General features: G+C 36.6%; 1 long non-coding RNA gene across 8 annotated transcripts in view; it reads left to right on the top strand.

Moving 5' to 3' along the window:
• LOC141414829 (uncharacterized) overlaps positions 1 to 21,966 on the top strand; it is a 211,076-nt gene that overhangs the window by 45,751 nt on the left and 143,359 nt on the right. The window lies entirely within an intron of this gene.

Here is a 21,966-nt window from a genome sequence, read left to right as displayed (position 1 = left end):
ATTTGCTGAGGCAGGTAAAGCTCAGAACATACATGACCTTCGTAGGCCAAGTAAAGGGCTTTCAGATCCTTCTCAGAGGAAGAGGAAGTCCTTGAAGGCTTAATGCAAGGAAATGGCATTGGAGATACACAGTTGAAGCAGAAGATTCTTGCTCATAGGGAGAGATTCATTTTTATTGGGGTACATTGTGTATAAAATTTACAGTCTTTACTGTCCAGTTGCATGTACTTTTGTGTAGATAGACATCTATGTAACCACCACCTGGATTAAGATACAGGACAATCCCAATGCACTTCAGGAGGCTCTCTCATGTCCTGCCCAGTCATTACCTTCACCACTATGAAGATGCCTTTTATCAGTACAAATTAGTTTGGGCTACTTTTGAATAAAATATAAATAAAATATGATATATCTGTTTTGTTTGGGAGTATTGCAATTTAATATTCTGCTGTATGGACATGTCACAATTTTTTCATCCTACTGTTGATGGACCTTAGAGTTATTTCCAATCTCAGACTATTGTGAATAAAGTTGCTATAAGCATCCTTCAACATGCCTTTTGATGGACATATATGCTCACTTCATTTGGATATCTAATCAAGAGTAGATTTTCCAGGTCTTGGAGTTTATATATTTCGTAGATACTACGAAACAGATTTCCAAAGTGGTTGTACCAATTCACACTCAGTTTAAAAATGCAAGAGAATTCTGATTTCTTCCCCTACTTACTATATTAATATCCTTTTTAATTCTAGCCATTCTAATAAGAGTACATGGGTGGGGTTCTCAGTATGGCTTTTTCTTGGGGGGGGAGAGAAGTTGGAAAGGGGCTTTTAAAATATTATTTGTATACTTTTCCTACCTCTGAGGTAGTTAGTATGTTGCCTTCTTAGAGGTGCTTGGGATTATGTAGCTGATTATGTGTTTTAATTTCAAAAGCTTGGACTTCAGACTTCCTGGTTTACATTCCTTATTTCCAACACCACATTATTTTTCCCCTTGCAATAATACCCTCAAGAGGAGTATAAAAATCCAAGCATGCTGATATGACATCATCAGTTCATTGTCTTTTAAGAATGTAATATTTCATCTTTTATAGGGCAACCCTATCCTAGGATAAAGAGAAAATAGAAAACAGGACTTAGAACTTAACAGAGAAAATTCAGGTCAGCCTCCAGTTTAATGCAGTTTCCATTCCTGGAGCCAAAAGACCATCTAGTCAATACACAAAGGGAGTCGCTGGAGGAGTGTAGACTGTTAGTTTCAATACATGCTCATTATACCACTTCATGGGGATGTCTGAGAGTTTGCCCTTATGATGAAATTAAGAGTGTTATGCTTCATTTCCTGTTTTGGAAAACAGTCTTTGACTTAAAAAAAAAAAGAGCTAATTGTATATTGTTTTTTAAAAAATTGTGTTGATAATTCATCATATTGTAATTAAACTAATTAGAATACTATATTTTCCAACAGCTTTAATGAGGTCTAATACTTGGCAAGAAACCTGTAAGACCAAAAAATATTGCCATTTGTTAAAAGATGGAGAAACTACGATGACAAAAGACTCTATTCAGTTGCATTTTGGTTAATAAGCTTTATGCATTAATCTAGTTACACTTTGTTCTTCCCAAGTTTGGCAAACTTCTAAAGTTTTCCAGTTTTCTACCATGTCTCTTCTGCTCTCCAACTGCCATCTCTTCCTTAGAGAATTCCTGGCATCTGCGTGAAAAATAGGTGGAAATGTTCCCTGTTTCCAGCCGAGGCTTCCCAGCTAGGTTGGAATGCTTGTCTGGTTGTAATAGAGCCTGCTTTTCAGCCAGTGCTCTTAAAATAGCTCCTTGGCTTATAAAGCAAAAAATAGAAGTTTGGGCAGCTCGGGGTTTGCTTACAGGGTGCTTCTGGCCGCTTGCTTTTGGGGGCACTGTTGCTCCAGCTTGGGAGCTCCAGCGGGGCTCTGGTGAATGATGGCTCTCCGTTGCGCAATTTTGAATCTGCACTTCTTGTCAAGTAATCATTACAAATGTTTTGTGCAGGAACGAGTTGGCTCAGAGCAAAGGTCTGCCTCTCTAAAGAAGCAAGGGCCTGAGGGGTGGGGACCTGCTCTGTCCGTGGTAAAAATTTCCCTTTTGACAGTGTAATTAAGTGCTAATTAACTAAATGAGTGTAAATGTTGAAGGCTGAGATAAATATCTACATTTCCTTAATCTATTTTTCCCCTCTAAAATTTGATAAAGGAAATTTGGATTTAATGGAGGATATATGTCAATTTTTTTTTTTTTAAAGATTGCAAATCTGTTTAGAAGGAACTCAGATCCACTGGTTTGGATTTCTACAGGCAAAGTTAGCAGCATATAAATATAGAAGAGGTACAATAAAATGCGGATGGATACTACAATAAGTCTGTTAAGGAGGCTTAGTGGAGCTACCTTTTGGAAACATCTGGTTTGTTTCTGTTCTTTCCACATCCTGCAGATGTTGCTGAACCTATGAAATATACTGACAGGAGAATACATTAGCTCATGAAGTCATTCCAATGAATAAAGCAAAGGCTAGCCTCTTAACTTTGTAAAAAATCTAGTGAGAAAAGAATTCTGCTTTCAGAGCAGGCAGAGATTAGGCCAATAATTGAGAGGGGCCCAGGGCCTTCTAAATGTGTCAATAGTGATCTGTTCTTGTCAAAGGGGAAAAGAGAGCTTTGTGGAGGGGCAGCCAGAGTAATAAATGGGAATCTTTGTAATTCAAGCACTTTCCCATTACCTTGGTGGTTAGTGATTAGAAGTAGGGCTGAAGAAGGGGTAAGGAAAGTCTGCTGCTTCCTGCTTGGCAGTGGAATGAAAGGCTGTTGAATCTTGAGTCCACCTGACCACCCTGTCCTCCTGGCAGGCCTCCGTGCCAAAATGAGACACAGAGGCAGGTAGATTGCTCATGCTTATGGGGCTGTGGCAAGCGCCTTGGGAAGAGGATGCATAATTGAGGTGCCATCTGTGGCCTGGGGCTGATGACAGCTGCATGATGTCCTGGCAGTCCTGTGTCAACACTCTCCCCAGGCAGGAAACGACAGGGGCAGGCACATGTATGCTTAGCCTCCAAGAGCTCAAGGCAGCCCAAGGGGCAGACATAAGAGTTGGAATTTATTAAATAGGAGTTGGTTGGTTGCCTGTGAGATTAACACCCTGAAATAAATGCAAAGTTAAGAAATACTTTGGCTCCCAGCCCACTTGGCAGGTGGACTAGGAGCCTGAAATGGTCAGAAGGGTGCAGCCTTAAAGAGTCAATGTCACGTTTGGTTTCTGGCCTGCTGTGGTCTCTAAATCTCCCCATAATGGACATCACTTCTTTGGGTTACAATGACATGTGTTCAGAAGGCCCCTATTAAAATGTGCAACGGTGCCAATTGTGGTGGTGCACACTGGTAATCAATGAGGCAAAGAGCATCATGAGTTTGAGACTAGCCTGAATTACACTTGGTCTGGGGATGTAGCTCAGTGGTTAAGTGTTTGCCTAGCATGCACAAGGCCCTGCATTTGGTCCCCAGTACCACAAAAAAAAAAAAAAAAAGAAAGAAAAAAGCATAACAAGTGTTTTTCTGGCCACTAGCATGACAGACAAGAAGGACACACTGTTATAAATCCATCAGTGAAAAACTAGCATTTCTGTGGTTCACTTCTAAGTTGTTGACCTCTAATTGTTGACATTCAGTTCTATCTGCTTTCTTCCTTCTGGAGTGAAAGGGAAAATCTCTGCCATGTCTCACAAAAGACTTTTTCTTAGAGGACCTGGCCTCAAGCCAGCTTGTGCTGGCCACACAAGCTTCCATTTCAGCCACAAATACCATTTATAGCCCTGGTACCATTTACCCCAGTCTCGCATTCATGGGAGATTGCTTACTGAAATTATATAAAAGCTCTGCTTCTTTAGGTAGGGTGTGAGTTTAGAATTCCCCTCCTTCTTTTCTTTTGCAACTGGCTAATTTCAGTTTTTGATCTTTCAGTCCTATTTCTCAATGCTTGATTAGCAGATTAAACCTAATCTGACCAGTTTACTCCCTCCCTTGAGAATTTTGACACTAATGTAAAACATTACTTAAGGAATGAGGCTTAGTTTCATTGTCATTGTCATCATCGTAATTTTTTACATTTATATTAACCTTTAGTGTGAGTGACATGGATTCCCATCTGTTATTTCTGCTGATCCTTGTTGCAATACTTATATAGACACAACAGAAATCAGACCACTGAGGTTATAGGTGAGGAAACTGATGTTCACAGAATTGAAAGCTATTTATTTAAGGTCATGCAGCCAGTGAAACTGGGATTCAATTCATTTTATTTTTTTAACATTTTAATTTAATTGCAAATTGTCCACTTTAGTATTGAAGACATTTCCCTTTTAATTTGGATCTTTTTCTTTCTTTTGTCTGTCTTCCTTTCTATTATCATATTATTGTTGTACCAGGGGTACATTGTGACATTTACAAAAGTGCTTACAATATATCTTAGAATTCACCCCTTCCATCACTCTCCTTTACTCCTCCCTCCATTCTTAGAATAGTTTCAACAGGTCTCATTTTTTTCCATTTTTGTACAAGAGTACATAATATTTATTCACCCTTCTATACCCTTTCCTTATATCTCCCCCACCATTACTGCCAACCCCCAGACAGCCAACTCATTTTAGAATCCTTGCTTAGTGCTTTTCTTGGGCATAGCAATCCCTTACTACTGCTTTAACATGATAGGAACTTAAAAGTTAACCCATAAAATGGGAATGTTCTTGTAGGACAGTGGACAAAGAATGGGGGAAAGTAGAGTAAGTGGAGGTATGCCAAGGATGGGAGATTGAGACAGAAATAGAAAAGTGGAGTTTAGGACTGCTTTTCCTTAAGCTGTGTTCTGAAAAATTTCAATAGTTGATAGGAATAATTGATAGGAAAAGAGTTCCATGGCCAAATAGGATTGATAAATATTAAACAAAGTCATAGACATTTCTTGACTACAATATTCTCAGAGCCTTTGCCTCACATTATCAATTAGCAAGGCTGGAGCCAGGTGTGCTATGAATATTTTGCAAAAATATTTGACACAGGACCATTCTTCACCAAAGCATTTCATGAAGACACAGTCTAGGGACAACAGTATCATTTACTACCTGACAGGGTAGGCAGATAGGTCACAAGGATAGCTTAGAACTGTTCAGATCAGGAGGATATCTAGACATTATGTTTATTCTGCTGTCTAATTACTGAATCAAAAATTAGGTCATCCAGTTTTATAGGCTTTATATTAAAGTCTTTTAAGAAATAGAATGGGTATAAAGCATTGAAGATGTCCTTAGGACATTTTCTTTTTCTTCTCTCAGTGCTGTTCTTTGCGTGTGGTTGATTCTTGCAGATAGATAGATAGATATCCATATATCCATTGTGTTCTGTCTCTCTCTCTCTCTCTGTCTCTCTCTGTGTATGTGTAGGTTTTTTTTGTATTTTTTCCCTGTTTTCAAAAGTGAATTTTGTTCATTGCTGGAAAGTTAAAATACAAAATTTTACAAATAAGAAAAAGTAATGATTATCATATATCAGAAATAACTAGTGTTAATATTTGGGTACGTAATTTTTTAATCATTCTGGTAGTATGCATGTAAACTTTACACACACAAGCATATACATAATTTTTAAGTTAAATTTTGGTTCACAGAATATATTTTTTTAATCATTGTTGTGCTAGGAGTACATTGTGACATTTACAAAAATTCTTAAAATATGTAATAGTTGAATTTCTCCGTCCTCACAGAATATATTTAGTTTCATATTTCCTTTCATTCAGTGCTGAATTCTGTATCCATGCTTTTAGATTTGTATTGCTGTACACTGCCTTGTAGTTGAATTTTTTTTGTGTGTGAGAGGAAAGTAGTTTTTTCTAAACAGATCGAATTCCTTGAGTGTAGAGAACAGTTTTCTTTTATTTTTAATCTTCTTCTTTCTTCACCTGTCTTCTTAGTCCCACTAGTAGCCAGTGCCATTTGGTAGCCCAGAATGAGTGTTTGATAAATATGTCCTAAATAGAACTGGATAGGATGACGTGGGATGTACCCACAGGAGGAAATAGGAGTGCCTGATCTTCCTCTCTTGTTCTCGCCACACTGAGAAAGTCACAGCTTGAAATGAGTCGTGAATGGTTCTTTGGCGGGGCGCACAGCAATACACCTGCTGAGTTACGAGCCTGATGAATCATTTGCCTGGTTATCTTGCTAGTCATGCTGAACTGAATGCCACTTTTCAAACTAAATGGGTCCAAACCAGGGCTCACTTCTCAGGGTAGTGTTTTCTCTATAGTCTTCCTATCTCTTTTAGAAAATCTGTAATAATGGCCTTACCAAAAAAATTCAAAGAATATTTCTCCACCACTCCTGTCTTTTCTAATAGGAATTGTATTACATATTGCCAAGAAAATTAGATTTGGCTCCTTGTTTTATTTATACAATAAAACCAGGCAAAGATATCAACCACACAGTAAATTAATAACAAGGAATAAAGCCCTGTCAGATATTTCCTTTGAGGGACAAACCAAACAAAAATCACTCCCCCAAACTTGCTCTTATCTATTTCTTTATATGCTTTGGCAAATCTCAGTGACCTGCATATTTAACTGACCTGATGGTTTTGGTTTTGCTTTTAAACTATTTCTTTGCAAAAAGTAATGTCCTTTTACTGCAGCATCTGAATTTCTCCTCTCCTGTCATAGCCTTCCTTATGGACTCCCCTCCCCTTATTCCTAGATGAGAATCTGTAAAGGTCACTGAAATTAAAGAAAAACATAATCACAGCAACATGAAACTAGAGCCCCAATTTTGCTCCAAGGGGCCCCATTTGGTTGTATCACATTGCATTCTATCATGTAAGAGCTTCACATGGGTTAATCAACATGCAACAGCAATCCTTACTCAAGACACCTGTTCCACTGCTGTGTGCCCAAGAGGTTGAGTCTGCCTTATGCTGCTGGGTCTGTAATGCATTTAGCTAATAATAATTCCTTCCATTTGGAGGAGTGTCTTCTACTTTTTAAGGCTCTTCCAACTCTTTTATTTCATTCAATCCCTATTCAGCCCTGGGAAACAATTCATGTCCCATTTTACAGATGAAGAAACACAGAGGAAACTGTCTTACTCATAATCACACAACCAGGCTTTCCCTCTCTTCCTTCCTCCTTCTGTTTCTTTTTCTCCATTATTCTAAATAACAACTAAACTTTAAGCACTGTATTCATGTTCATACTTAACACCACTCAATATGTTTTCTTATAGTTAAAAAGGGAACACAATTTTATTAAGATGTCGCCTATCATTTCATTAAAAGTTGAGCTCTCATTTCAGTTGTCATATCCTAACCATGTATGGTTTCAAGAGCCCCAAAGTTACCAAGTAATCTAAATCTCAACTGGTTCATACTCTGACTTCCTGGTCCTTGCTTTCAAACTGTCATGAACTGGGACAGTCTGAAAATGGCCTCAGCTCTAAATTTACCATATCCCAACTTTATATTCTAAATATGCTTCTTTTATCCAGAAGTCTTCCCTCCGAATTTGAGCTATTTTCATCATATTTTTCTCTCAATGAAGTTAGCAAGCAGTTCTTTCCTTTCATTCAGTGTAAAATTCTGCTTCCCTCTTCTTCCCACTCCCCTAATTTGAGATTATTTTTCACATTGGAGCTAGACGATTTATAATCTAAAAAAGGTTTGCATTGTGGCCTTGTTCTTCTAATAAAGTTGAAGATTCTCTCACAATAGATCTGAAAGTCTTGGTAGTAGGTCTTGTCTAGAAAAAAGTAAGCCTCAGTATCTCTGGGTCATGTTTCTTGAGGCTGTATTTCAGAGACTCCATAGGCATTGTTCACACTCCCAAAAGTAAGGATGTAAGATGGTGTTAGCCACATGAAGGCACTTTGTGGTTAAACTAAAGAAGAGCTGCAGACTGTGCAAAACTTATACAATCTCATTTTCTGGTCCCTCTTCAAGTTTACCTTCCTTTGGCCATCCTCTGGCCTCTAAAAAATTCTTGTTTAAATGCTCCTGCTGTGTGATAAGGACCCCAGGAAGAGGTCAAGTACCCATGCTTGGAAGGAGCTAATGCAGTTGAATCTGGTCACCAAAGGACAGTTGAGCCTCAGTTGTGAGAAACAAATCTGAGTTGTCTTATAACTCTTCATGTTGGAGATCATCCTCCCTTTGACTATCTTAAAAGGTCTACATTTTTCTTTTAACTGAGGATAATAGCTTTATTTCCTGCATTCTTAAAATAAAGAACTTTATTATTATTACTTATTCAGCAAATTTATGGGGCACTTAACTTATGTTCTTTCGGTCTATATATATTTAAATATATGCAAATATAAATATATAAATGTAGATATATATGTATGTATGTGCATATATGTGTGTGTGTGTCTGTGTGTGTGTGTGTATGCAAAGATTCAGAGACTTACATGTATTTTTTCCATCCTCCAGAAGCTAACAGTAGTAGTATATGACCTAAAGATCAATGACTATAATGTTGAGGGCATCAGGGAAATACAAGATATTTGGGGCAGTCACACAATACCAGGATCACTTTCAGATACTGGGAAATTAAGGTACTGAAGCCATCTGATTTGGACCTAGGAAGCCAAGCTGAGGAAGTGGGCTAGGTAGAATCATGGAAGCAGGACAACTCGAGGATTCAGAGTGCATGTAAAGGGAGTGGTGAGAGAGAAGGTTGGACTGAAAGATAGGATCCAGATCTGGGATGTCACAGAAGGCTTTGGATACCAGCATCAAGAATTCCCACACCATTCAGCAACTTATTAGTATAAATGATAAATTCCAATCATAGTGGTAGATTCAGGGACATAGGGGATAAATTGTACAGTCAGAAAGACTGGATAAAAATCTTGTGTCTGCTGCTTACTGGTGTGTGACCCTGAGCAAGTTTACACAACTTTTCTGGGCCTCAGTTTACATTTCTGTAAAATGTGGGGGGAGGATGCCTTCATATGGCTATTGTGAGGATCAAAAGCAGCAATGTGTGAAAAATGTAAGGTACAATAGTCATGCAAAAAGTTTGAATTTATTTTCATCTCTTCCATGAGAAATGACAGAGTGTTATATACACAGACCTTGCAGGCTTTCCCATAGGTTTCCCATAGACCTGGAAGGTGGTCTTAACCTCATCCTTTATGGTACCTTTAGGATAGCTTGGATTCTATCTATTACCCAGAGATACATTACTGTATATTCTAGAGAAAGGATGAATAAACTATCACCCCATATTCTATATCCAGTCCACTAAAAATGGTTTTTCAATGGTTGAAAAAACATCAAAAGAGGAATACTTTTTGGCATGAAAAACTACATGAACCCCAAATGTCAGTGCCTATAAACAAAGTTTTACCAAACATAGTCATACATTTGTTTACATATTATCTGTAACTACTTTCCTTCTTATACCAACAGATTATGTAGTTGCAATAAAATAACAGTCATATGGCCTGCAAAGCCTAAAATATTGACTATCTGATCCTTTACAAAGACGTGTGCCAAATACTGCTCTGATCACTTCCTTCCTATTTTCTGTTCCAAGAGTTATGATGAGCTAAATACAAGTTAAATAATAATAAGAAAATGTGAATGCTTCCATTTTAGGTCTTGTAAGTTTGTGTGGGGAAATTTTGTACTGAGAAATGCTGCTTACCTTGTAGGATGAGTTTCCAGTAACACTACACTTCTATTGCTTAGTCTCTCTCACTATGGGAGCATCATAGCCACAAGTCAAATAGAGATCTGACCCATTACGTCATGTTAATATATAAAACTTGACCTGAAGTTTCAGTATTGGAGAAGGGTTTGTTAAAAAATTTAAATTACATTTTATTTTAAACTTTTAAAAAAATAAAAATTTTTAAAATCATTTAAGGAGGGAGGAAAGTAAAATGCCCCATTGTATTGTAAGTTGAATTCAAGCTTTGAGGCCTACGGCTAATAACAATTTTTTTTTTATCAGAAAGACATTCCTTAACTGGTGGATATTGCTTATGTAGAACTTGCTTTCATGAAAGTGTACCAACCTTTTCCTATCCTTGGTTGAACTTCAATATAGTTACAACTAAAGAATGAAGGGCTGGGGTGTTGCTCAGTGGTAGAGCACTTGCTTAGCATGCCTAACGCCCTGGGCTCCATCCTCAGCACTACGAAAAAAAACCCAAAAAACAAAAAAACTGTGCTACATGATATTTGAGGGGACAACCCTTTCTTCTGTCAGCAGTACAGCTGTTTTAGCTTCAAGAAACCTGTGCCAAATGTCCTTCACCTATAGCTGAGCTGGAGTTTTTCATGGTACTAAATTAATGAGAGGATGTCTGAGTAGACAGGGATTGGAATATAATCTGTGGACATTGTAAAGACTCCTCGAGGCCACTCAAAGTCACTAACAACATCCCACTCACGCATTCATCTATTACATATTTATCAGTTATGACTATGTAATATAACACACATTTATTTCATTGGCTCACTGTATTGGTAAAAATATATTTGCACTATTTCCTTGATATTGCAAGATACATTTTTATATTATATTTTATTTTATTAGCATATAATAGTTGTCCAGGGGGATACGCTCTGATACTTACATACGTGCTTACAATATATCTTGTTATATTTACCCCCTCCATTGTTCTCCCTCCTCCCCTCCTTTCTTCCCTTCTTTGAACAATTTCAACAAGTTTAATTCTTCTATTTTCATATGCAAATACAAAATACATCCCCTATATTCACCCTCGTTCACCCTTTCCTTATGCCTTCCCACTGGAAAAAGACCTGTAAACACAAAAGCATTTATAATATATCTTAGTTAGGCTCACCCCCTCAATCATTCTTTATCCCCTCCCCCCCCCACTTCTTAGAAAAGTTTCAACAAGTCTTATTGTTTCATTTTTGTAGATGAGTACATAACATTTCCACCATATTCATCCCTCTTCACCCTTTCCTATGTCCTCCCCCTCCCAGTGGTAACAGTCTCCAAACAGAACCTGTTTTACCTTCCTGTCCTTCATTGCAAAGCACGTTTAAAGCAGAAACCAATGGTGCTGTTTTCATGAGGTCACCTACAAATGTTTAAATCTGGCTCAGTAATGAATAGATTTTGTGTCTAGTCTCATCCTCTCTGTACCTTTCCTGGTGAAAGATTTAATTTACAGTTTTCAGACTCTATTGATATTATAGAGTACTTCTACTGATATTTTCATATGTTTTATAGCACAAGTCTTTAGTAAAAACAGAGCCTTTCTCAAGTCTATAAAGAGACTGTCCTGGTCCTCCAAGAAGGAAGGGAAAAAAAATCTATTTTCCTTTCTATACATGAAAGTGTTAAAAAGAAAAGATCAAGTATCTTTGAAATATTTTTTAAGTAGGACAACATTAATTTACTTAGTTCTGTATGAGACTTTACAGAAACTACTTAATTTCTTTGTATCCCTATTTCTCCATGTGTGAACAGAGAATAATATATTTAATTTGTTATACAAATTAAAGAGAAAATATTTATGAAAAATATTTATCAGTTAAATAATTATTAACATTCAAAACATGTTGAGATCCATGGAAGATATAAGGTTAAATAGTTTTACACTATGAAAAATTTTCATTTACTCCTTAATGATAACCTACGAAATAAGCATATTTCCATCCTTCCTGCCTTCTTCCTTCTCTCACTCTCTGCCTCCTTTTCCTCCACTTCTTCCTCCTCTTTTTTCCTTCTCTCTTTTTATATAACGTGGTCACAAAACTGGCCACCTATATGTTGTGGAGCATCAGGTTTCAATAGCTTACAATCAAGTTAATCACAGGGTGCTCGTGAACCCAGAAAAGAAGTGTGAGTCTCACAGTGGGAAATTTAGGACAGCTTCCTGAAAAGAAACCACCTGGGCTGAAACCCACAGCTTCATTCAGAATGTGTTCCAAGTAGAAGGCAGGACCACCATTCTCAGTGAAAAAGAGCAATGCGAATGAAGACCTAGAAGTAAGCAAATCCTAAGTGTCTGGGCTTCCACAAGGTGGGAAATGTGGCTGGAGGATCAGGTATAAGGTAGGGCTGGTGTTGACAGAAGTGGGTGGAGGACAGTATGGACCGTCTTCTTTAGTCTCCCAAGGAGTCTTTTATATTATTTCAAGGACACGAACTTTTACTTTGTAGCAAGGGAATCATATAATGAGGTTAGCATTTTTGAAATATCATGAACAATAAGTCTGGAAGATGAGTTTGAGTGGAATAGAATTGTATTGGTTGCTAGAAGGCCCATTACAGTAATCCAGGCAAGAAAAGCAAAGAGGATAAAACTCCTGGTGGAAATGCTTTCTCTTTTTGATCACGCAACCTTTCCTTCACCCTTATCTCCTTACTGCATTCTTATTTGTGCATTTATATGTCTGTTCTTTCCACTGACTTGCAAACTCAGGCGAAGAAAGAATATGTTTATAACTAAGGTCATGTGTCACAGGACACACACAGAACACCCTTATGGATAAGGGTGCCTAACAAACAAATTATTGAAATAATTTTTCTCCTTAAAAGCATATTTATCCAATAAGCGGTCTTTGGTAAATCAATGAATAGGTACCATCCTAGTTAAAGTGGTAACAATAGTCACTGCCTGTTGAGGCAACAGGCACTGCCACTTTCTACCACCTTTTGAAGTCTCTTATTCTATACAAATCCAATAGCCATGCTGATAAAAATTATTGAATTTCTGTTGTTTTGTCTCTTCTGAGCTTTCTGGAAGCATTTTTCCTTTCAGATATCTGCTTGTCTTGCACAAATTAAACCAGCAAGATATTCTTATAATTAAAAAGGAGACAATGTCTAGGATTAGTCTCACTTTTAGTAAAGTGATAGTCTTAATAAACTTTCCAGAGGTATCAAATCATTCAGTAAATAAATTTCAGTGCTTTATAAGTAAAAGCTTCCACTATTCTCCATTATTTGTAAAGGAAATGACCTGTCTGAAAAAAAAGAGAAGTTTCCCTGGTTCCAGAGCTGTTGAGTGAGCATCTTCTGGGATGGTGCACAGGACCTTCCCACTTTGTGAATGACTGAATGAGGTGGACCTTCTGGTTGCTTACAATTTGAAGATTCTAGGAATCTGTTTATTAAAAGTCTACTGTTTGACATTTTTTATTCCCATTGGCCATATTGCAGAACATTTTTCAAGAAGATATATTTAGCAAATAATAATTTAATGATGAAGAGATGTAAAGAGGGATGATGTTATCTGGTCCTTCGAACTCAAAGCCATGGCAAAGCCTTATAGATTCTCAAAGAAAGCACAATTTTATCTTTTTTTTTTTTTGGTACCTGGATCACTGTGAATAATTTTACATTGGTCCTTAGTAAAACAGATAAAAGCCTTAGTTTTTGTTCCCTCTTAGTAACCCTTACATTGGATTTCTGATCTTATGGAAGGAGGAAGATGACAGACTTACTGGTAAGTATACCTTAGAACCTCTTTGGTATGGACTGATACATTTATTTCTGGGGTGTATATAATTTACTTTGAGTCTGATTTTTTTAACACATACATCATCAGCTATTTAAAAAAATTACAATCAAGTTGCCCTTGAAGTGAAAAAAAATGAGTTGGGCTGGGAGACATGAATTGGGGTCTAGACCTAGAGCTATTATTAATTGCGTCTTCTTCAATAAAATCTTTGATGACCTAGGGCTCTCCTCATCTACCCAATGGGATAGTAGACCAGAGAATTTGGGAGATTCCCCCATGTCCCTGTAGTCTGTAATTTGAACATCAATTCTTTTGTGAAAAAGTTTTGACAGGCATTAAATGTGGGCATACCCAGAAAGGATAGACCTTTAGGATGATCATTCACAGCTTTGTATTAGCTCAGTGCATCATCTTCTGGGTTGCTACTAGAATTTACCTAGTTAAAGTCACATAAGACATATTACTCTCCTGGGAAATGCAATGACTCAATATATTAGTATTAGTTTGATGGGTTGTACTGGTGAGACTAAGACATAGGCTTGTAACATAAGTTACAGAAACATTGCAATTTTGTTGAATTCCTATAAAGAAAGGATAAACATTTCTTTCTCTTCAAATGGTATTTATGTTATTCTCCTGAAACGTGATTGATAACACTTAAGCTGGGAAGTGATGGTATGTTTATGTGAGACCCACATAAAGTAATCCCACATGGAGAAATATCCTATAACACAACCATTAAAGGTGACTTGACCAAAGTATTCTTTTCCCTCTAAGGAAAAATATATCTTTTAATCACTGAATAATTCATTTATTTTGATTCTTCAGACTAGATTATGACATGAAGTTACTGCAGTACTACAGGAAATCAAGTTTGATTTTGTAATATAGTCAAATGAGTACTTTAGAGTGCCATGTTTGAGATCAATAAGGAAGCAGTAACTACATTTACTGTCATATGATGATATTGATGTAAAAACATAATGGTCAAAATTATAAAATCAATTTCATAATTTAATCAGAAATGTTTATTGATACTGTTAAAGTTGAATTCAATAGCTTCTGGTATGTAGTTAATTTCCTACCTGTCAGAAAAATGTATTGAAATGTTCTTTCTTTGAAATGATTGGACTTAATTCAGAAGAGAAAACAGCAAAGTTTCATGCTAATAGAGATTTCTTCTCTCTTCAGTCCTTGTTGAAAGCAAATGCTGGAAGTTTTCTGTTTGGTTCTTTTCAATACTAAAAAACAGTGAATGCCCACCAACCACTCAAGTGCAACGTTGGGATAGCTGTCTTCTAAAATATAATAGAAATGTGTCCTTGGGATAAAGAGAGAGTTTTAGGCTTATCTCTAAGCAACACATGTACAGAGGTGTGTGAATACTCAGTACCCCCTTATGAAATGATACCTACTTTAAAAAATAAATGAGAAGAAAGATTGAGTTCTAGGGACTGGAATCCTTTCATGCTTTTACTTTGCCACTAGCTACTAGTTTTGATCTTTATTCACATTAAGTTGAAAGTATCTTAATTGAAGCAAAAGTCACTTAAAGGAATGTCTACAACTGTGACTCGTATGTTTGAAATAAAGCTCTTGTGGATTTTGAAAGTCTATCCAACTCATCCTATTTAAATAGGATGAAGACCAAATTCTGAAGGCTTAGCAGTTAATTCAGATATACAAAACATCTATGTGTTGTGATAAAAAACACAACCTTAAAATCCTGTATGGCTCTTTGTAAGTCATCATTTTCTTGTTCAAAACCTAACAGTGTTTCTTCATCGTACAGTGAATGGAGTCAAGTTTCCTTATAATGGCAATTCAAGGGATTGCTCTATCTGACCAAACTGCTTTCTGTCTCATCTGCTTGCTTTCTGTCAGACTCTCCCCTTTGGTCAAACCGGAATTTGAATTTTCCTTCAAATGCTCTACGCTGTTTTCTTTGTCAGCAATTGTTCTCTATCATATTCTCTATTTGGCACTTTTGGTATTGATTTATGTACTATTCTGCCTTTTATCAGCATCTTCCTTTTAGTGCATGCATTTTGCTTCTTCAATTAAACCGTAAGATCCTTGAATGTTGGTACAGGGTCCAATATTCTTCAGAACGAAAATTATATATCACATCATAGTAACTCAAAGAGTGTTTGGTCAACTTAATGTTCTTCAAAATTATAAGGATTAGGGTTCCAGAGGAAGTATTTTGGAATGCAGACATATGAGGTTTGGGGCATGCTTTAATTCCTTTCACTAAATCAGAGTGGAAAAATCATTCTTAGAACAATAGAATTTCTTTGCAGAATGGAACTGTGGGTCTTGTTGTATAGAGGGGAACAGAATTCTAGGAGAAGGCAATGCTCTCAAAGTTTTAAGAATTAATGATGGAAGTTGTATTGGGGATTCTAGTTATTAATTTTTGGACTTTTAAGTTTAAAATCTTCTTAGTAAAAGAAGTGAATCCAGCATTGCAACAGAGAACAAAGTTAAACTATCAGAACAAAGCTACTAGAAACAGAGACTTATTTTATATCTGTGTTCTAACCTTAATTTTGGATGGGAATCTGTTTTTAGGGTTTTTCCCTTTTCTCTTCAATTGAATCACTCCTGCTTCCTGGCACTTGACATTTCCACTTGTTTTGAAAATTCTTTTAATGTCAAATGCTTACATTAAAGAGTCAAATCTAAGTTTTGTGAAGTATCAACTATGGACTGACTGCACTTAATCAAAAAATATTTAAACATGGAAAACTAATTCATAAGAAAATATGAGGGTATATCTAATGCCAGTGTGAATTTGTCTACCTAACTTACATGTTTCAGTAAAAGTGACTGAAAGGAAAACTCTGTTTTCCAATTAACATTCCTATACATTTCTGTAGGGATAAATAGCTAATCATCTGAGTTAAGATAACCAAAGCAGAATATGATGGATCATTGATTCATACATGTAATATTATATAAGATATGAAGACAGTTATAACACTTTTTGGAATAATGTCTACATTCATTGAATGTTTATTATATGCTGAACTGATTATAAATGCTTTATGTATTTCATTTAATCATCACAATAACCTTACAATATTTATATTATGATCATCAATTAGATAAGCTTAAAAGAGGGAATAGAGGGGAAAAGAAATACAGGGGGGTTAAAATGGTCAAAGTACATTATATGCATGTATGGAAATATCATGATAAAATCCCTTACCATGTACAATTTGATATATGCCAATAAAAATAAGTGTAAAAGAAAGGTCTTTGAAGTCAAGAGTTGGAGTCAACTCCCATCTCCTCCATTTATTAGCAATGAGACCTTAAACAAATTACTTAACTCTTCTAAACCAGTTTTGTTAGCTGTAAAAATGAGAATGATAATATAAAACTCATGAGATTGCTGTATTAAAATGAAGAATGAATGAAGTGTATATTTAGTAAAATCCTAGGTAAGATTCAAATGTTTAATGCTATTAGCAAATTTTTTTCACTATTAATACAGATGAGGAAACTGAATCTTACAGAAATTAAATATATTGGTTAAGGCCATACAGCAAGTAAGTGGAAGAACTCATATTTGAACCCATGTCTCTTCAAGTTCCAATGTCTGAAAGAATACTGCAAGGACCCATGAAGCTACTGTGGAATGAACCAGAGCAGGGTAAGTTGGGATAGAAGAGAAAGAATATATGTGTATAAGACATAAAAAAAATAATAATTAAGAAGCTATAACAGAGAAACAATGATCATGAGAGACCTAAGGGTTTTGAATGTAGAAAAAGAGAAAAGGGATCTTCCTGTGCTCTTGGAATGGAGCCCAAGAGCCTAAACCTGATGCTGGCGAAGCTGCCAGCAATGTGCTGTCTCAGCAGTAACCAGACTGTATGGGAGGCAGTCCAGTCTTGAAGCTGATTCCCCCCTGCCCCTGCTGCCACCAGATCATCAGAAGCTCTTAGCAGCAGCTGTATTATGAAAGTCAGAAGCAACACAAAACCATACTTTTTCTGTCTTTCCTCCAGTTTTCTAAGATACTAACAGGTTTTCCAACTGGTAGAACATGACAAGAACCCATGTGGCCAGGGAAACACAGTTTGTAGGCTTCCAGACCCAGCCCTACAGAGCAAAGTATAGGTCTGGTGGGAAGCCAAAGATGAAAGATAAATAACAAACATAGGTGGAAACATTGTAAGAATCAGAACTTTCTGGAGAAATAAATGGTTTTAGAGAAATTAAGTTGTTTTAGTAATGGATAACTTGTATTATGGAGAGGGATAAATGTTTCTGCTCTCTGAAATGCATTAAAATTGGATACATTATTTGTTGAAAACTGATCTTATAAAAAGTTAATTAAATTTCATTACCTATAATTATGTTTTAATATAAAGGAACAGCTAATTGAAGTAAAATATAATAAACATACGTACTGAGTAATATATAGATGCCAATTTCTACATACTTCTCCTGTTATAGATGCTACTTAACTAAAGTAGCATCATTTACAGAATGTCTAATAATTGAGAAGTCACTTGAATAATGAAGATATGTAGGTACATGAACTGTAGTTCTGTTCTATTTCCTTTATAATGTATTTTATATTTAACATATTTATGTTTATATTTAATTTATGTATATTTATATGTAATATGTTTATCATATCATATCTTTAGGGAATGTCATGAAAAGTTTTCAAGCTACCAGACTTTGCCTAAACTTGGTGGTTGACATTTTTTTGTACCCTAGTAGAAAGTATTGGAGGTCTTCTGATTATTTTCTGAGTATTTCTTTTCTTCTAGGTCTGGTCCTTTCATACTACTTATTCTCCCCACTCTCCTTTTATTTATTCTATTAAAACTGAAAGTGCTGTGTCATGAGACTCTTAGCTCTGTCAGTTGACTAGGGATGCTCTTGGGCAATTTTCCACGTAATTTTTCTGTTACCTGCAAATAGGAAGCCTGTACAATAAAGTTCAGAATTTGTGGCTGAAAGAGCTACAATTTAAAACCGTATTTGCCTATCAAGTTATTAAATTGTTTTGAATAGAAGAAAACAGTCTGTTCTGTTTTCATCAATACTATTTTTACCTATGGCCAAAATTTCTAATGAACCTCCCTTTTTAATTTTCACTGTCTTCTTTGGTAGCTGTGGGGCAAATATGGCTAAGAACATATGGATTTTTTTATGCTTACATCAATTTTCTGGCTCTTTGGCCACTTGGGAACTTAAATAAGTTCTTTATTCTCTTTGGATCCTTTTGTGACTATCCCAACTTACAGTGATATCTGCATCCTTTGAAAAGGTGTCTTTGCAAAGAAATCCAGGGCTTTATGTCATATTATTTAGGTGTTTCCACCCTCATTTAAGAAAGCAGGGGTGATTGAGAGCATGCCTACTAAAATGACTCTATGTATCCCTTGCCAGCTTCCCCACCTATTAAAAAGTTGTTTTCTCCTAATTTCTATTTATAGCCCAGGTCCATTGATTCATATCCCAATTTTAGACGTTTAAGACCCTCCATGCCCAGTTTCACAAATCCTGGACAATGGCCAAATGAAATACCTTCAAAGTGACTGGGGCAGATGATCATTTTGCTCATCAATCTCTGCTTTGCCACTTCTTCTAGGCATATTGCACCTTAGCCACAATGAACTTAAGTGGAGCCACAGGACTGCTTCTGGTTAATGCAGTATAAACAGACTCCTGGCCTCTAAAATCTGTCACAAGATTGCCTATTCTATTGCTTTCCTCTTTTCCAGTAGATGTGTAGGATTCAGTGGAGGGATAAAAATCAGAACCATTTACTAGGCACAGCTGGGTTCTATGGGTCTTGTCTAGAGTGTAGCTGGCTGATCTATACCAGTAGGAAATTTATTGATGATGAGATCATCATCACCAACACCACCAACAGCACCATCTCAGCCAGCTTTATTATTTTATTTCTTTTCTCATTTTATTTATCATTTTTACATTTACTTACATCACAGTCAGCTTTAATTACTGGACTAGCACATGCACTTTGAAGACTCTCAAAGCACCACAGCTAGTAAGTGTCAAATCCAGGTCTGCTTTACTAGACTTAAATTAATTGAACCTCATAGCTTATACTGTCAACCACTCACTTGCACTCTGATTGCCACCATGGCTCTTGTAGCAGGAGATATTTTAGGTCAGTCAGGAAGGTTCACTAATTGAAGAGCAAAGTGTGAGGAGTAGCACTTGACAGGTATCAGGCAGAGGAGGAGGAACCTGTGTAAGAGACCTTTGACTGTCTTCCCAGATTGTGTGTGTGTGTGTGTGTGTGTGTGTGTGTGTGTATGTATATATATACATATATATATATGTATATATATACATATATATATATATATACATATATATATATACGTATATATATAAAATCTTTCAAGTTTAATGACCTCCATTTAAGGCTATCAACTTCATCTTTACCATTTCCACTGACACCAGCCTAATAAGACCAAGCCCTGCATGCAGCTATGAAACCCAAAATGGAGGTGCCAAGGATATAGTTGAAAAAGACCTAGGACCAGTTCCTGAACTTGGTGCACTGGACAGGGTCAAGAATAGAGATCAAGGGAACCAGTCCTTAAGAATACTCAAATTGAATATGAATTTTCTACTGGGTAAGTCAAGGGAGCATTGTCATTTTTCTAAGATGAAGAAAACATAAAGAAGAGGCAATGTATATTTTTCCTTTGTTCTTTAAATTTCACAACTTCACCTAAACATCTAATTTAAACTGAGAGCAAGCAAACAAAACTGGCCACTGTTTTGAATATAGCCCATGGATATTGGATTTGTTACTTTTGATCCACCAGTCGTCAGCTTCCAGTTGATCTCAATCTATTGTCCGTTCCTGATCCAGCCCACCTTGACTCTAGCCACTGCTTTAAGAACTGCTTTGGTTTCTTTAGGTTTTAGCTTTTCATCCAACTCTCAGCTTTTCTCAGCCTTTGATTTTTGGGAAAAAAAAGTCTTTCCTCTAGACTGGCTCCATGGGATTATACGCTGTTCCTCAACACCCTGCCCCTACTTTACTCCAAAATGAAAGATAGAATAAAGAATTGGAATCTATGTTTCATCCTCTTGTGAGCACCACTAAGCTTACAAAGCTCTGTGGACTTACAACAGGTGCAGATTTCAGTTCTGCCTTATGTGCCAGAACCTATATCATTTGTCACAGACTCAGTCAGAGCAAATGACTGCACTCGTCAGATTCCATCAGCAATATGGAATAGGACTCAGCCAGAGGCTAGTGCCTTTATCCTCGCCCTCCAAGTTGGACTCATACTTGCTGATGATGATATTTGGAACTTGATGGGACACCAGATGTTCCTGCAGCCTTTCCTTAATGCAGAGTTTCTATGATCAGAAAGCTGAGTGGCTATATTTGCATATGAAACTGTTTTCTATGGCAGTGCTGGGAATATTAAGTGGGGATATTCCACCAGCTCTGGAGACTTGAGTCCTGAGCAGTGAATTAGGAAGACCTGTTGCAAATGACTACAGCTAAATTAGCAAGCTGTGCAGAGGATGGCCTTGGTGTGGGCTTTTGGAGTGTCTTCCAAGTCAGCTGCAACTTACAGTCCTAAATTTTTCTCAGTGCTCTGGGGATGGATAAGAGGATGCAGACTTTACCTGAAGGGAACTTACAATCTAGTTGTGTAAGACATACACATAGGCTCTTTACAAGGTGAGAGTTGAGACAGACTGTTATGTAAGCACTATAGGAAATAAGATAAAGTGACTGTCATTTTGTTGTCTTCCTTTCTATATATTTAAACACCTCCTAATAAGGTAAAAAAAATAAAGGCATCCTAATTTGCTATTTCCAATTTTGAGATAAGTCAGTCATGATTTTCAAAGCTGACAATAAACCAAATGTGATTGCTTCTAATACAGTAGTCTGTTAAGACGGAAAGATCGAAGTGAACTATGCATCTTTGTTACGGAATTAGGACAGGGCTTTTCTCTATAAATCCCTCAGAATGCTTCACGCTTCTTCTACCTCAGAGTAGTTCCTAAATCTCTAGTGTTCAAAATCATCCAATGCCACCACTTATTTTGTCTTTCAGCCTCTGTTTCCCTACACACGTGTTAGTTCTTCATTCTCCCTAGGAGTCCTCATTTTTATAGAAGAATCTAAAGTGATTAAAAGAATTATTCAGACTAAATTTTTATAGTAACTTGATTGGGTTGACAAGAGACTATCAGCTCTAATGAATCATCTGGCTATATGTAATTATACTGTAATCACAGAATTTGTTTCATTCAGACTTTAAGCATAAACGCTATAGAAAGATACACGCATACACGGATGGTAAGCAAATAGAAACAAAGAGATGAAGTACAGTGCAAAACACTGCTCAGGCTCTGCAACAATGCAGCATTCTTTTAAAGGATTTCAGACAATGTGGAGAAACAGTTACC

The sequence above is a fragment of the Castor canadensis genome, chromosome 12 (genome assembly GCF_047511655.1).
Source record: "Castor canadensis chromosome 12, mCasCan1.hap1v2, whole genome shotgun sequence".
In the NCBI taxonomy this organism is placed as follows: Eukaryota; Metazoa; Chordata; class Mammalia; order Rodentia; family Castoridae; genus Castor; species Castor canadensis.
Note: the sequence above shows the minus strand (reverse complement) of the source record. Positions and strands in the feature narration are given on the sequence as shown.